This window comes from Mustela putorius, unplaced genomic scaffold (assembly GCF_011764305.1).
Source record: "Mustela putorius furo isolate JIRA1106 unplaced genomic scaffold, ASM1176430v1.1 tig00000242_pilon_pilon_pilon, whole genome shotgun sequence".
NCBI lineage: Eukaryota > Metazoa > Chordata > Mammalia > Carnivora > Mustelidae > Mustela > Mustela putorius.
The window spans coordinates 11762416-11779014 of NW_025421325.1; the positions used below are offsets into that span (position 1 = coordinate 11762416).

Genomic DNA, 16599 nt, shown 5'->3' on the forward strand with positions numbered 1-16599 from the left:
CTCACTATAATTCCAGGCAGGAGGAATAGGGTTTTCTGAGCCAGGAGATAAGAGTGGTTGATTCCAACACTGAAGATTAGGGAGGTTGCACAGAGAGCTTTTCAAGAGCAGGATTTCTATAGACAAAGTGTGGGAGTCAAGGATGATAGGATATTAGACACACACACACACACTCAACGTGAACAGACTTAGTTTGTTTGGGAAGCAATGAATTGTCTGGTGCAGGTATGAAATCAAGATGGAAAATTAGGTGAAAACTAGCTTATAAATTCTCTCTCTCCCATTCTCTCTCTTTCTCTCTCTCTCTCTCTCATGGGCAATGCAAACACATGGCAAAATAAATTCAGGCAATACAATAGAGTTTACACTGAAAAATAAACCTTCCCTCCCTCCTGGTATTCAGTTTTACTGTTTTTTTCTCAAAGGCAAATGCGGTTTCAAGTTTCAGGTTTATTTCTCAAAAAATATTTGTATATATGTATACCACATAAGTGAATAAACATATATGTATTTTTCATTGTTTACAAAATTGTAGTACTTTATATGTAGTGTTCTGCATCTTGAGTTAACTTCTTCCTCACTAATGCATAAAGACGTGCCTCATTTTTAAAGGGCCACGTGGTGTCCCATGTTATCGTTGTACCATAATGGATTTAACCAGTGCCTATTGGTGGGCATTTAGGTTATTTCCAACCAGACTGTATTGCAAAGGGTGTAGCAGTAAACAGCTTTGTGCCAAAGTGAGAGATGGTCTGCAGAATCAATTCCTAGTGGTGGAAATGCTGGGTTAGGGAAGAGATAAATTACTTTTTTTTTTCTTCTAAACTTCCCTTCAAAGAAGCTTCATCAGTTTACATTCCTACAAAAATAAATAAAGGTACCTGCTTCCTTTGGACATTAGGTACATATGTGTAATATGTGCCATGAATGTTTTTCCAGACCACTGTTGTTTTTTACTTTACTTGTGAAATTTTTCCATGCTAAAATTCCATGGCCAAATTTATCGACCTCTTTTTCTATGACTTCTGGACATTCTTAGGAAGACTGTCCTCATTCCAAAATTATTATTTTTTAGAATTTTATGGAGGGTTGAAGGGTTTTAAATGCTTTGCTGAAGAGTGTGAAACTCATTTTAAGCAATGTGGGAATTTTAATGATTTTTTGATGAGGCTGGTGATATGATCACATTAATTTATTCCCAGCTGTTTATTAAGCACCCTCTGTATGACAGACATCATGCCAGGCACAGATCTGGTCTATAATTGCAGAAGATAACACTACTGGTATAGTCTAGTAATGAATGGATTGAAGGAGAAATATTTGGCATCTAAGGGGCAAATTTCTTGAAACTGGTACTTCTTTCAGAAAAGTACTTAAAGTTTTCCTGAAAGTATGGAAACTATAACTCAAACATAAATCTAATGTTCATATTAGCTGTGTGAACTTGGACAAGTCCCTTAAACTCTCTAAGTCTCAACTGCTTCATCTATTCAAGGGAACTAATAAGTACACTAACTTTTTTAGTGTGTAATGGATTGAATGGTGGTCCCAAATATCCACTTCCTAATCCCTGGGGCCTGTGATTGTTACCTTATTTGGGAAGAGAGTCTTCGCAGATGTATCTAAGGGCCTTGAGATGAGGCGATCATCTTGGATTATCTGGGTGGGCATTAAATCCAATGACAAGAGGCCTTTTAAGAAAAAGGCAGAAGGATATTTGAAACAAAGGACAAGAGGACACATACAGGGAGAAGACAACCACATGAAGATGGTTCAGAGATTGGAGTCATGCTGCCACAAGTCAAGGAATGCCAGGAACCACCAGAAGCTGGAAGAGTCAGGAAGGATCTTCCCCCAGAGCTTTTGGAGGGAACATGGCTCTGCTGATACCTTGATTTCAGACTTCTAGCCTTCAAAACTGTGAAATAATCAATTTCTTTTAAGCTACCTAGTTTGTGGTAATTTGTTGCATTAGTCCTAGGAAACTAATACATATGGTGATTAGGAGAGATCATTTATATAGAGTTTTTAAAAAGTGCCTGCCTTGGGGGCACCTGGGTGGCTCAGGTGGCCCCTGCCTTCAACCCAGGTCATGATCCCAGGGTCCTGGGATCGAGCTCCGCGTCGGGCTCTCTGTTCAGCGGGGAGCCTGCTTCCCTTCCTCTCTCTCTGCCTGCCTCTCTACCTACTTGTGATCTTGGTCTGTCAAATAAATAAATAAAATCTTTAAAAAAAGAAAAAAGTGTCTGCCTTGCATATAAAAAACATTTGGTAATTGTGAGCTTTTATTATTTTTACTCTAACTTAAGTCTCTCGACTTCAACAGTAGTAGTGAAGGTGGAAGGAAGTAGTTGCAGAAGTTATGCAGGACTTGGAAGTACACAAAGTACGGAAAGTGGGGAAGACAGAGTTCCTCAGATGGCCCTAGGTTCCTAGATATGAAACTGGATGGATGCTGCTATCATTCACTAAGCTGGGGAATGCTACTGGATACCCAGGCTGGCAGAAAAATGGGGAGTTCACTTTCAAATATGTTGAATTTGAGGAGTTTGGAGTTATCCAAGGAGAGATCAGATAGTGGTATATGTAGGTCTATAGCTCAAGAGAAAGTCGAGTTTGGAGCTACTATACCATTCGATACTGTATAAATCTTTAAGTATTCAGCATATTGAAGCACTGGAGTGGAGATTTCCTAGAGAGTTGATAATGATGAATAAAAAAGGCCTGGGACCAAGACTTGCTGAAGGTGGTTAAGTACAAAGCAGGGGTATCCGGGGAGATAGGAAGAAGATCAGGAATGGAAGATCACATACAAGCCAAGGAACCCCGGGTGTGTCTAAAAGACAGAAGTATGCAAACCCCTTCTGCCTCCTATCCCAGATTTTGGGCTGGAATGAGAGCTCCTTATAGATACTTCCTGTGAGAACTCAACCCCTTCTCCCAGGCATGTATCTTGGTGAGAGTCAGCATTAGTTAATTCTTGTCATTTATTGCTGCAGCTGGGGTGAAGGCTTTGGGAAACACTGCAGCCCATATTCAAGGCCCAGGCTTACTGCTACAGTAAAGAGTAGCCTTTGCATTCAGAAAGAATGAGGGACTGTTGTCAGAGCCCAGGTCTTGCTTATGGTAGACTATTATTGTCTCTTTGGAACATAGCTTGCCCAGAACTGAGGGCTTACAGGAACTAAGCTTAAAGTTTGGACCAAGTCCACGGGCAGAGCTGCAGGACCAAAGAAAGATCTGTTGTCAGATCTGGATACAAAATGCTAAGAGCAAAATAGAGAAGGCATCAGATTCACCGTTGTACAACAGGAAACGGAACAGGTACCAAGAAATCACCAAGGAACAGGAAGCTGGAGTTGGGGTGTGCCTGGGATGGAGAACGGACATGAGCGTTTGTCCCTGATTCAGGCCATGGAGTTCTTGCTCAGGTTGATCTTAGAGGGCAGCCTGTTTGTGCCATTGTAATGAAATACTTCCACAAAATCTGACGTCTTGCTTTGATTTCCAATGGAAGGTCATGTCTTTTCCTTCTCTTTAATACCTAACTTTAGCCACTCTCCTTGCTTCTTTTCCAAGGTAAAAGGTCTAAAACCCCAGAGCAGGACAGAGCACTCCTTGTTTAGTGAATTGGTTATTAAAAAAAAAATACATGATCAATTAATAAATAGGATTGACTCCTTGATCGATTGATGAGATATCTGCCCAGTTATCTAATCACAAAGTAAACATTCAACATACAAAAGATCTTCTCTTTTGAAATTCTCCCTTACCCTACCTCCCCACCCTGGGCAGTATGACACTATCTTCATCTGTTTGAGGGCCTGGAGGATGTTGCTTTCTCAGTGTGGCTGTGGAGAGGGGGCAAGAGTGCCCTGAAATTCGTGTGGTCATGTCGGAGCCGGCCTGAAACAGCAGACAGTTACACTCAGCATTCCCCTTCCCATTTTATAGTCCGTCTTTCATTCTTGGCTTAAAGTCCACATACTCTCTTTATTCCCTTATTTGTATTTTAAGCTTATAATTTGGAAGATTTCCAAGTTTTTAGTACCATACCCTACATTTACCCTTTTTCCCTCATGAATTTTCTCCCTTTCAATAATGTTCACCTGTTTAAAGATGTTTACGTGATTTGTTCAAAGAAACTTGGCTTAGAGAAACCAGTCACAAGTAAATATTACTGATTAATAGTTTTGATGATCTGAAACAGAAGGGATTTTGAAATTTTGCTGATGGATCTTAATTTAAGGGCTTTAATTTATTAATAAATGATGACTACATTAATAGAAGAATATTCTGACAAGCATATGAATAGTTTGGTCATCCATTCTTTGCCAATAAAGCGTTATTTATTGGATGAGAGAATAGGGTTAATCTAAGACAAGATAATGGATTTATTTAGGGTTGATATCCCTGCTAATGAAGAAAGGGTATTTGGGGAAGAGAAGTGATAGTTACTCTAATAAACTTATGCAGGAGGTCATCGAGACCCTGACATTTAAAGGTGAAAATGCTACCTGCATTTATCAGGTGCTGAGAAAAGAAATAGTAATTCCCTTTGGCCATCATCAATTTAGACCCACACATGTTACAAGTAGAGTAAATTCTGAATTTTAGAAGATAAATGTATCTTATAAAGTCTTAAAATTTCAAAAAGAAAAATATTTTACTAAAAGTCACATTCAAGGCTTTTGCAAAGTTGGACCCACTTCTACTATCAAATATTGCAAACATAAAGTTAATTTAAGAAACAGAAGGGCCTCCCTTAGCACTGTTTTATGCATGGATTTTCTTTCTCTCTAAATATTCCATTCCACTTAATAATTTCAGGAACACCAACTTTAACAATCCTCAGTACATTCAGTGAATTACTTGCTTCTCATTATTTAGCAATAATGTAGCCTATCAAAAATTATACTATGAAAGCAAAATTCATCACATTGATACTTTGTTTGCTTTTATAGTATAAGATTCATCACATGTACTATTATTTAATTATTCCATATATAAAACAGTAGCCATCTTTATATTTGCATACTTGTCAGCATCTTTATAATAGCTTAGAATGCTTCTAACATTGGTGTTAGCTTATATACATGGTTAACCTAAATCTCTAGCCTTATCAGCAGCATCCCATAGAAGAATGCAAATAAATAATGTATCAGAAAAGATAGTTACACTAATATTCTAGCAACTCACAGATTGTTGATAAATATTAACAATAAAGGATATAGATTATAGTTGTGAAATGATACATTCTTAAGGTTTTGCTAGGTAATTGAAATTAAATTGTATTTATTCTTTCAACTCAGTATACACAAACAAAGGGAAAGTCATTATATATCAGAAGGCATTTCTAACAAAGAATGACTTTTAGACTTACAATGTTTAGCTAACCGAAGTTTGGGGGGAGGTAATTCTTGCAGCCGTTTCTTTTCCTATTTAGTTTATAACCTTCTGCCTTAAAAGTCACCCCATCCTTGATAGCAGTGGGCTCTTCATCTAAATTACAGTCTACCTGACATACAGATACCTTGGCAGATTCCACAGTAATGTACATCAAGCAGGTTTTCTTTTTGGTCACTTTTATAAGTGAAGACTGTTATCTACTCCTGAAACCATTACATGGCCCAAATAAATCCACATTCCTCACAGCTCACTTTCAGTATAATATCGTATTAAAAAAAAAAAAAATCCAGCAAGCTAAAAGAAAAGTAATTTCAGTTTCTACTTACTTGTCCTCAAAGAACAGTAAAAGAGATAAAATTCTTAACTCCCAGTAACAGTTTTTAAAATCCTCTCTCGTTCCATTTTAAAAGATCTTCAGTTTGTCTGTCTGTAGATATTCTGAAGCCTGTATCCTCACGTCATTCTCTAAACCCAAAGTTTCCTCCAGTATTCCACTCACTCATGGTTTACCACTCTCATTTCTTCTGTCCTTCTGCCTCTCTTCTCTCCCTGATCAAGGAATGGGGGGTTCTTTTCAGCAAGCTCCTTTCTACTTCTTACATCCCTCCTCCCCTCCCACCCCAATGATAACTCCGATCTGCATGATAAAACCCAGGAGGAGTGGGGCTGGTTTGGGGGAGAAAAGAAGACATACCAAGCAGGCTGTGCCAGAATGAGTAAACTGGGAAAGGGGAGAAAGCAAATGCTCTTGCCTTAATTATTTTTTATTCTCTTGCACTACATGCGACAGATTCTTGAACACAACATGTCATAAGAAAAAAAATGTAAAGAAAAAATAGTAAAAGGAGAGAGAGGGAAAGGAAGTAAAGGAGCCAAGGCGAAGGAGAGGTCAAGGAAGAGGCTATCTAAGGCTCTGTCTGCAGTCAGGTCCTTTGTGCATTATTTCAAACACTTCAACTCTGCCAAGTTCTGTACATGTGCAGAATATGATGATATGGTACATTTTTCTTTTTCTTTCTTTTTTTTTTTTTTTAAGATTTTATTTATTTGTCAGAGAGAGAGAGGGAGAGAGAGCGAGAACAGGCAGACAGAATGGCAAGGCAGGCAGAGGCAGAGGGAGAAGCAGGCTCCCCGCCGAGCAAGGAGCCCGATGTGGGACTCAATCCCAGGACGCTGGTATCATGACCTGAGCCGAAGGCAGCTGCTTAACCAACTGAGTCACCCAGGCGTCCCAATATGGTACATTTTTCTGATGGACCATACCTGCTAATGTATGTGGGCTGAATAGGTTTGTCTGTAGGAGCATTTGCTTCTGTGCATCTGCATGTGTGCCCTCTTCCTAGCTGCTTCTGGCTCCTTGTAAAGGACTCTTCGAAGCCAGTTTAATACGATACCATGACACCTGGTTAGAGTCTACAGATGCTCACATCTGCTGCCGAATCTTTGACTAATATAAGTTTGCATGAAGTAAAGGCAGTAAATTGTAGCATTTCTTGAATAAGGAGCTCTCCACAGGCTTTTAAAAGTGTATTTAAGAACTCTTTGGAGTGTGAGAGCAACAAAATGGCTGAGATGGTGGGCTTTAACATCAGGCTGATGGAGGACCGAATCCCAGCTTTGCTCCTGCCTCATCATCAGACATTGCACAAGTGACTTCCGCTTTCGAAGCATTAGTTTCTTCATCTATAAAATAGGGACACTGTGGTCCGCGGCCTCAAAACGCTTCGTGAGAATTAAGTAAGAAAATGCGTGTAGGGTTTGTGGTGTAGGCGTTAACATATAGAGAACCATAACTATTGTATCACCATTAATGTGCATTAACAGACTTATTTTCCAAAGGGCAGAGATGGTCAAACATCTATAAAATCACGATTTCTGGGTTTTGCTCTAGGCCTCAGTATTCCCAAACCAGTAATTAACATAGACCAAAATGTTAAATGTATAGACGAAAGTCTATATCAGAGATGTGGCTGTAGGAGTTTTTTGGGAGTTCTATTACATGATAAAAAAAAAACACCTTTTTGTAATACAGTTTAAGTGTATATAGCAATAGCTCTCTAAGCGTTAAGTGGTCCAATATTTGAGCTGACAGTAGGTTTTGATGTATGATCTTTATATGGGAAGTAACTATTATATAGAAAGAGCCTATGGGAGATGCCTGGGTGGCTCAGTTGGTTAAACATCTGCCTTGAGCTCAGGTCATGATCCCAGGGTCCTGGAATCGACCCCCGCATCAGGCTCTTGTGCTTCTCCGTCTGCCTCTCCCCCTTGCTTTTGCGCTCACAGGTACTCTCTGCCTCGTTGTCTCTGATAAATAAATAAAAACTTGCAAAAGAAAAAAAGAAAAGAAAGAGCCTATGGTGTTCTAGCATGTGCGCTAGAAGGCATGGATCCTAGTCCTGAGTGCTGCATGCTAGCTATTTACCTTAGTTTAGTCACAGAACTTGGAGGCTCAGTTTCACGTGTCAAACAGGAGTGGCAATGGCAGCTTCACTTTTTCTTTGTGAAGATCAAACGGAAAAAAATGTATGTTTACACTTTAGACTAGAAACAGTCTTCAAATGTAAGATACTATTATTACCACAGGCTATGATATAATTAGCACTGAGTAATGATAGCAATGATTCTCTGGTAGGTAGCATTTATTGAGTATCTATCCCAAGTGCTGCTTTATACCTAGTTTTCAATTGTAATTTACTAAATTTGTCATATGTAAATTACAAAGTGCTTAAATCTATCTTTGTATCAACACATATTGGTGAGGGAAATGTAATAAACCGACATCGGATAGAAAACTTTTTCCTACTAATTTATTAATAACTTTCTCTTGAGTGAAAAAAAAATGGGATTTATCCCCCCAAAAAGGAATTTGAGTACTTTCTTTATTTAAAGATCAGAGCTATTCACTACCCATTAAATAGAAGTTGCTTCACTTGCCAGTTAGAAATCATTACCTAAAATTGACCCTTCTGTTCTTGCTTAATAGCCTCAGTATCTGAGGAGAGCTCAGATGCTGGCACAGAGGAAATCATGGCCTCCTCTCCCCAGAGGACCACGGGTTATTATACAAAACATGCAGACAATTCTGCTTGCAGCCAGTTTGCCTCCTGGTACTGTGTAGTTCATCACCAGCTTCTGAAGCATGCTAAAGAGGGCTCGCCACTCAGCTTGAGACGATTCAGGTGTAAGCTCAGGGGTCTCAGCAGTCATTTTCCTGCTTTACATCAGAGTTCTCATCCGCTTTATCCTTTTGTCCCATGACCCACCTCAGGCAGTCTCCTTCTTGGGAATCTAAAAGGAGCAGCTGTTACAGATCCCATTTCCCCCAATTGTTGCCACACAGATCTCCTGTTTAGCATCATCCCCCTCTCCACACATGCCCCTACCAGCACACAAATAGCACTTTCTTTTCATCCCAGAGGTTCTGCTATAAAGAAAGGCTCAAAATATCCATTATCTGACAAAAAAGTGGTAGGATTAGAAACACTGATAGAAGAAAATAGTTATATTTCCTAATTTTAAAAAATATGTATTTCTAAACACACTGTATTATATTACCAAAATTATTATAAGCAATAATTTCAAGCATGGTGTTAATATGTATTCCGTATCTGAATTTATTTTATACCTTTTGAGCAGTTAGCCTTACTTGGAAAATAGCATGTTAAGTAGTTCATGAAAAATATGTTTTAATAATTTGGAGATTAGGCTAATATAAAATGTTTTCCTAATAATTTTGCTACTGTTATCCTTGTATTTAAAGTCATGACCTTTCTAAAACAGTAAAGCAGATAACCTTATAGTAATAGTTTAATATAAATTTTTGTAGGAAAGATTGTGTGCAGACTAGAATCTTAGTAAATTGAATGTTTTTTTTTTTTAATTTTCTCATTAATGGGGAGTTGGACTCTCTTGAAGCATTTTTCCTATTTAATTCTCCTAATGGTTCTTTTCCTTTACAATGTTACAGCTTAGGAAAATAGTGTGTGTGATTTCTTCTTTTTAACTGATGAAGACATTATGGTATTTGTCATATAGATTAAAGTATTTGTCATTTAAATGACAAATGCATTATAGGAAAATCAGAATACTCAAGAAAAAAATGAATCTCTGATTTTTTTTTTTTTTAAAAAGCAATCTGTAGGCAAAAATTTAAAGTCATAGACTGCCATGGAAAGGAAGAGATGTTTTATGTCAAGAAAGAAAGTTCATGACTTAAGTTAGTATAAAAACTGATTTTTTAGCCATAGAATTTATTGTTCGTTTTTGAAATGTGAAAACTGGTTTTGGATCCCCTTGAGATGTAGAATGCCACTTTGACCAAAACTTCATGATGATGTTGATTATTCATTCTAAAAAGAAAGTGTACCTCTTTACAAAACTACTGGAATTTTTGTTTCCAATTGTTCACATCTTAAGAGATAGCTCAAAAGTTTCTGATACTCATTTTATGAGAAAATGAAAAGAAGCATAATTATCTTGATTTGGTTCACTCTAAAGGGGATGAACTTCCAGACTCCAGAAATTGAGTACCCTCACAACTATCCTGAATACTGTGACATATGGAACATAATGTATGTATCTCCTTAAAGTTCAAGGCCTAGCATCTGAAAATGTTCTCTGGAGCAATAAAGCAACCTGCATAGTTCATCACAAGACTAATTGTGTGACAGACCTAGAGGCAACGGCACAGCTGTTAGCGCACGTTGATCTAGAGACTGCAAAGGAAGAGGCATCACACCTGCAAGAACCCAGAGATGATTACAGGATTAGATGTGTTAAACAATAGTGTGGGGACCATACGAAGTCATTATACAGAGAGCCGAATTCTCTCTCTCCCTCTGCAACATGGGAAGGGGTAACTTCAGAAGGAAACATGTAATTCAGCATCTTAAAATGTACCCATAACAGTGTCAAACATATCTGTAGGATAGACGATTACTTGATCTTCAGTTAACACCTACCTTGATGTTAAAAATTCTTCAGTATAAATAGTGCTCAACTAAAAATAACATATACTAGACTTTAGAAATAGCATTAACTCTATACTCCTAATATTCCTTAAGTCCATACACTTAAGGAAAGATTTTACCTAGCAATTTCAGATTTCTCCTCAATAAAACATTTAAAAGCTTAGTTAACTAGTAAAATAATCTTGTTTAAGATTAAGTCTCACTTTTCTGGTGAATGTCTTCTATTAATCCCCTGTTTTTTCTTAAGTGATAATGATGATGGCCAGGGATAGAGAAAGAGAAGGAAGATAACAGAGAAACTAGCCAATCCACAAAATGACATTTAAATCATGAATAATCAAGAGTTGATATTTTAGATGTAAACAACAGCTTTTGTTTATGAGCATTTCAAGGGAGAGGTTTAATATTCTCTTACATAACATCATGACTTAGAGGCAAAAAGTTAAGAAGTCAAATAGTACCGAAGGTTGGCAAGGATGTGAGCCCCGAGAACTGTGATTAGAAGTGGAAGCTGGTCCGGAGAATGCCAGGGTGGGTGAGGATTCGAGAGCTGAATTCAGGCCAGCCCCTCTCCTCAGAGAATCTCCAGCAACACATGGAGGGCTGATGAGAGGAAAGGGAATAAGATTGGGGAGGGAGGATGAATAAGAAGACTTTATTAAAAACAAGTAAGAGTAAAAATATAAAAATAATAATTAAAAAAAATTGAGGGGCCATGCACTGATGAATAAAAGTGTGTCCTGCTGTGAAAGGTGCAGCTAACTGGATTCTATGTGCTAGAGTTTCAAAATAAATGAATAACATAAAGTGACATAGTCACAGAATACCTTTGATTACAGCCTGAATGTGCCTTATTTCAGGTTCTTCCTGAAATTTTCAGAATTTTTTTGCAAGCTCAAGGAGCATTCTTTGAGTTTCTGCAAAAGCAGGGGCCACGATAGGTAAACATTTTTGTATCATGAGACTAACAATCCTGATTTTTTTTTTTTTTTAATTTGGGTTTCCCAGTAGCAGACTCTGAGACATGGATTTGAGTGCAGGTGCTTTATTTGGGAGAGGTTCTGCCAGCAGGAGAGTCAGGCAAAGGAAGGACCCGTGGAAGGTGTGTTGCCACTGTAGGGAAAGGGGGCTCTGTTTTGCTAGAACCCTCTGGGAAACAGTGTAGAAACCGATCAGTTATCCCAGCGGAGGGACAAAGGGATTGGTGCATTTATTCTTCATTTCCCACCCATCAGTGGTCGAGAGAGCAGCTTCCAGGTACACTAACTGTCAGTTCCAGTTGACCATAGCCCAGCCACTGAACAGAAAGTTCCAGGGGCTGACATTAGCAAACTTTGGCTGCAGAGATTATGGGAGCGGTGCTAACATTGCTGACTACACCTGTGCAAATCGCTTGACTTCTAAGCTTCCTTTTCCAAACCTGTAAAATAAGTAGGATAAAATTGCTATTGGAATTAAGTGAGATAAAATAGTAATGTGCTTGGCATTTAGTAAACATTCAATAAAATGGTAGCTTTGAACAAGACTCACACTTTTTGCATGACTCAGGGATTACTCTTTTCAGAATTTATCTGCAGGAAATTACTATTAATATATACAAATATTTAGCTATAAGATTGTTTATATAGTTATTAATAGATACAAAGATTTGGCTTCAACCTGTATATACAATGTTATAAGCACGGTTTGTAATAGTGAACAATCTAGAAACAAGGTAAATGTACAATAGCAAATTGATTAAACATTATTGAGTATCCTGTGATGCAAAATAAAGCAGCCTACAAAAATGACACAAGAAGTATTTTTATAATAACAAAAATATTATCAATATATTAAGCAGAAAATCAAGGTACAAAACAATTACGATCGTACATACATACCTATGTTTACATACATACATACATATAAGACAAATGTATATATGAAGATACTAGAAACACCAGATTGTTTTCAGTGGTTATCTGTGGGAGCTCAAATAATGGATGACTTTAATTTTTTATTTTTGGGAGAATGATGCATCTGTATTCCCCAAATTTTCTACAATTAACATATACTGATTTTGTAATAAGAAAAAAAATGATTCTTATTTCTTTCCATTTCTTTAAAAATTTAAAGGCTTTAATTAATGTTTTCAGTAGGTTGTATATAGACTGTTCATAGGAAAAACCTTCAGCATAGGGTTGATCATAGCAGTTAGTCATTTCAGCAGCTCATCTCAACCTAAAACACTGAAGAAGGTTATTAAAAGCTTAATAAGTGGGGCGCCTGAGTGGCTCAGTGGGTTAAAGCCTCTGCCTTGGGCTCAGGTCATGATCTCAGGGTCCTGGGATCGAGCCCCACATTGGGCTCTCTGCTCGGCAGGGATCCTGTTTCCCCCTCTCTCCGCCTGCCTCTCTGCCTGCTTGTGATTTCTCTCTCTGTCAAATAAATAATTAAATAAAAAAAAATAAAAAAGCCTCTGCCTTCGGCTCAGGTCATGATCTCAGGGTCCTGGATCGAGCCCCGCATCGGGCTCTCTGCTCAGCAGGGAACCTGCTTCCCCTCTCCTCTCTCTCTGCCTGCCTCTCTGCCTACTTGTGATCTCTGTCTGTCAAATAAATAAATAAAATCTTTAAAAAAAAAAAGCTTAATAAGTAGTAAAGGGCATTTAAAGATGACTTGATAAGGGGAAAAATAGTCATATGAATTATAAAGCAAAAATAATAAAATAGGGAGAAAAGTACTGCCCTAGAGTGTTTGGTATCCTCAGTAAATCTGGCCAAAGTCCACATGAGAAAGAAATGGTAATAACTATGTCTATGAAGGTTTTTTTTTTAAGATTTTATTTTATTTTCACTTGAGAGAGAGCATGTGAAGGGAGAAGGTCAGAGGGAGAAGCTGATTCTCTGTGGAGTTGGGAGCCTAAAGCCGGGACTCGATCCCGGAACTCTAGGATCTTGACCTGAGCTGAAGGCAGTCACCAACCAACTGAGTCACCCAGGCGCCCTGTCTATGAAGTTTTTTACTTCAGTTTGGTGCACATGGTTGAAAAATAGGTCTGGACAATCTTTTATGCTCAAGTAGATTCTTACCATGCTGCAAGACTGCATCATCCATAAGGGGAAATAGACACCCAGCACATACTTGTGCCATACTTGCAATGGGAACCAAGAGCTGGAGAAGAAACAAGGAAGCTTCGTCTCATTTGAAGGTTGAGGTGATGATATTTGAATTAAACCTTTTGCGATAAATGGTAGCTGTCCTCTCAGTGGAGAGAAAGCAGCATGAGTAAAGGCTTGGGAGGGCAGAAAATGCATTCTGGTCATGTTAGAGTATTGATGTTGAGGGACTGCAGCTCTTGCTTGGGGGAGGCTGGAAAGGGTGATGGGATGAAATCCTTGAAGGCCTCAGTAGGGCAGGAACTTGAGAAAACAGCCTGGCAATTATGTACGGGACAAATTGAAAAGAGAAAGTAGAGGAAAGAAGACCAATTTCTTACCTGAAATATTTCAGGTAAGAAATACTGAACCCTGAACTCAGGTGGTGCTGGCATAGCTCATAATGGACCCATTTGAGAGATTTTATAATTTTACAATGTTTTCTGGCCGGGGCAGAAAGTACAGAGAGAGGATAGAGACAAAGATGAATTTGAAATTTTCGTTTGAGTAATCCAAAGTAGGATGGTAGTGTTAAATGAGATAAAACCCCAGAGAAAGAACCAGCTAAACTGAAGAATTTTTAATCGCAATTTGGAGGGCATCTATTGTGTTCATCTTCCCAGAACACCGGACCATTCCCACTTTCAACTTCCTGCTGGCTCTGGTCTTGTCTCTTATGTTGGGGTTACAGATCTCACCACCACTACTACTTCTTGCCCCTATGAAGCAAATCTCTAGGAGAAGGTTTCTAAACAAGCTCAGCCAATCTGATTGCTTACTAATAATTTTTTTTTTAATGTGAGCCAGTCTTCTTTGGTGAGGAGTTAGCCTGGATGCTTCCAGAACTATGTGGTGAGGATGGCTGAGAGTATAAAGCTCACACACAGGGAGAAAACAAGATGAGAAATGGAGAGTGCAATTCCTGGTGACATTCGAGTCCTTAGTTTCCCATTTTGCCTAAATTAGATGGGGTGGTTTCTGAGCCTTAATTGACGGAATAGCATCATCATGAATACCAGTAACACCCAGTGGGCCTTTCTGTGCTATATATAGGTCTACAGCTCTACCCACCCTTATTTACATATTTTACCTCATTTGATGCTCACACAAATCCTAATAGGCAAATATTATTATATTATTATGTTTTCTATTTACCTTTACTCCCATTTCACAAAGAAGGCTGAGACAGATTGAATGACCTGTTCAGGGTCACAAAACTAAGAAACGCAGGGCCAAAACTGAAACCACACTCCTAAGTACTAATGCTGTCGCAATCGGTGCAGTTGTCAGTAAAATATTTTTATTTAGTTTTATAAAGATCTTATTTATTTATTTATTTATTTGAGAGAGAGAGAGCATGAGCTGGGGAATGAGCAGAGGGAGACAGAGAGAATCTCAAGCAGCCTCCATGTTCAGCATAGAGCCCGACACAGGCTCCATCTCACCATCCTGAGATCATGACCTGAGCTGAAATCAATAGTTGAATGATGAACCAACTGAGCCACACAGGTGCCCCAGTAAGATGTTTTTAAACTCATTTGTTAAGACTCATCACAGATCACATATATACATTCTTAATAATATTCTCATCTGTTCCACCTCATGAATTACTGGTTGGCCTAAATAACATTTTGTTATTCTTGCCCAGTAGGAATTATTATCAAATAACACTTGAAGCTGAAAAAGAGAATCATTCACTGTCTGCTGTCAAGCTAGGTCAGAATAGGCACAGAGTTTGGGGACACAGAAAGTATAAGTAGCAAGTGGCATCAGGCTAGGAATGACCCACTGCTTTATAGCTTCTCCAGAGAAAGAGACATCAGGAATCCTCACCTAGAATTTCCATCTTCCATCTCTCTCTGACCCTCCATTGGCATAGATAATGGAGTACCATGGATTCTTCACTGGTCATGACTTAACCACATAGTTGAATTTGCCTGTTTCCCGTAGATGTTTTGCTGACAATGAAATATCTAGCAGGACTAGAGTTAATATATCTGTAAGAAGAAAAAGCAATACAATTATTTTTCAAAAGCAGTGTGTTCAACGTATTTTTCCTATAACGCTGTACCTCTTTTTGCTATTGATGCAAATTTGCTATCTACTAGCAACTCAGTAAATGCAAGGGAAAGAGCATCAACAATCTTGTTTGTTAGGTTTCCAGCTGAATCATCTGTAGGGCAGAATGTTGTAAATCTTGGATAAAATGAAATAGGGGGAGAGACATAGGGTACTTTTGGTAGATTTCCATGCTCTCTGTCACCACCTTAACCATTATCACAGTATGATATAGTGATTAAGAGCATGGCCCCTGGACCTAACTCCAAAGCCTGGTCCTGCCACTACTAATCATGTGACATTGGTGAGTTACTTAACCCCTCTTGTGCCTCAATTTCCTCACCTGCAACATGAGGATTACACTAGTAGCTAACTCATAGAGTGCTTAGAAGGGTTAAATGGGTTAACATTCAAAAATCATTTAGAACTATGTCTGCCTTCCTGTGCTCCCTCAATAAATACTGGTGAATATTATAGAATAGTAGAAGTATGATTTGCTGCGTCCGCACAAGAATTATGCTATCTCCTGCTGCCCTCGCTGACTTACCAGATCAGAGACAAATCTCTTAGCATCCTGCCTTGTAAACTGTAGATGGTATTTATTAATCTAGCTTGCTGATGAAAATTCCAATGGAATAGTAAAGAGATAATGGTTTATTGGCCCTTATTATTGTACTGCAAATGATTTAACTATACATTTTTCCTAAATTTAATTAAACATATTCATTTTCCCTATGAGCTTATATTAGCTTACAGCACAGTGACTGTTTATTATGTTCATTTTATATGTTTATAATATCACAGATATTACCAAAATAAACATTTTCCTCTTAAAATATTATGTAAATAATCATTAATATTTGTTACAAGTTACAAAACCAAAATTACTTTTTAATTGTTTATTTTAATAGATTACATGGAAATAGAGAAGTGCTATCCAGGCAATCATTAGAATCTTCAGAATAGGTTTTGAAAGTGCAAGAAAGACCACCAAATTAGGAGTCAGACATTCTGGGTTCTGG

The 16599-nt window shown here is 38.2% G+C and overlaps 1 protein-coding gene across 6 annotated transcripts in view; it reads left to right on the top strand.

Moving 5' to 3' along the window:
- Positions 1-16599, top strand: part of TTC29 (tetratricopeptide repeat domain 29) — a 233524-nt gene that overhangs the window by 95790 nt on the left and 121135 nt on the right. The gene's annotated exons all lie outside the window — the stretch shown is intronic.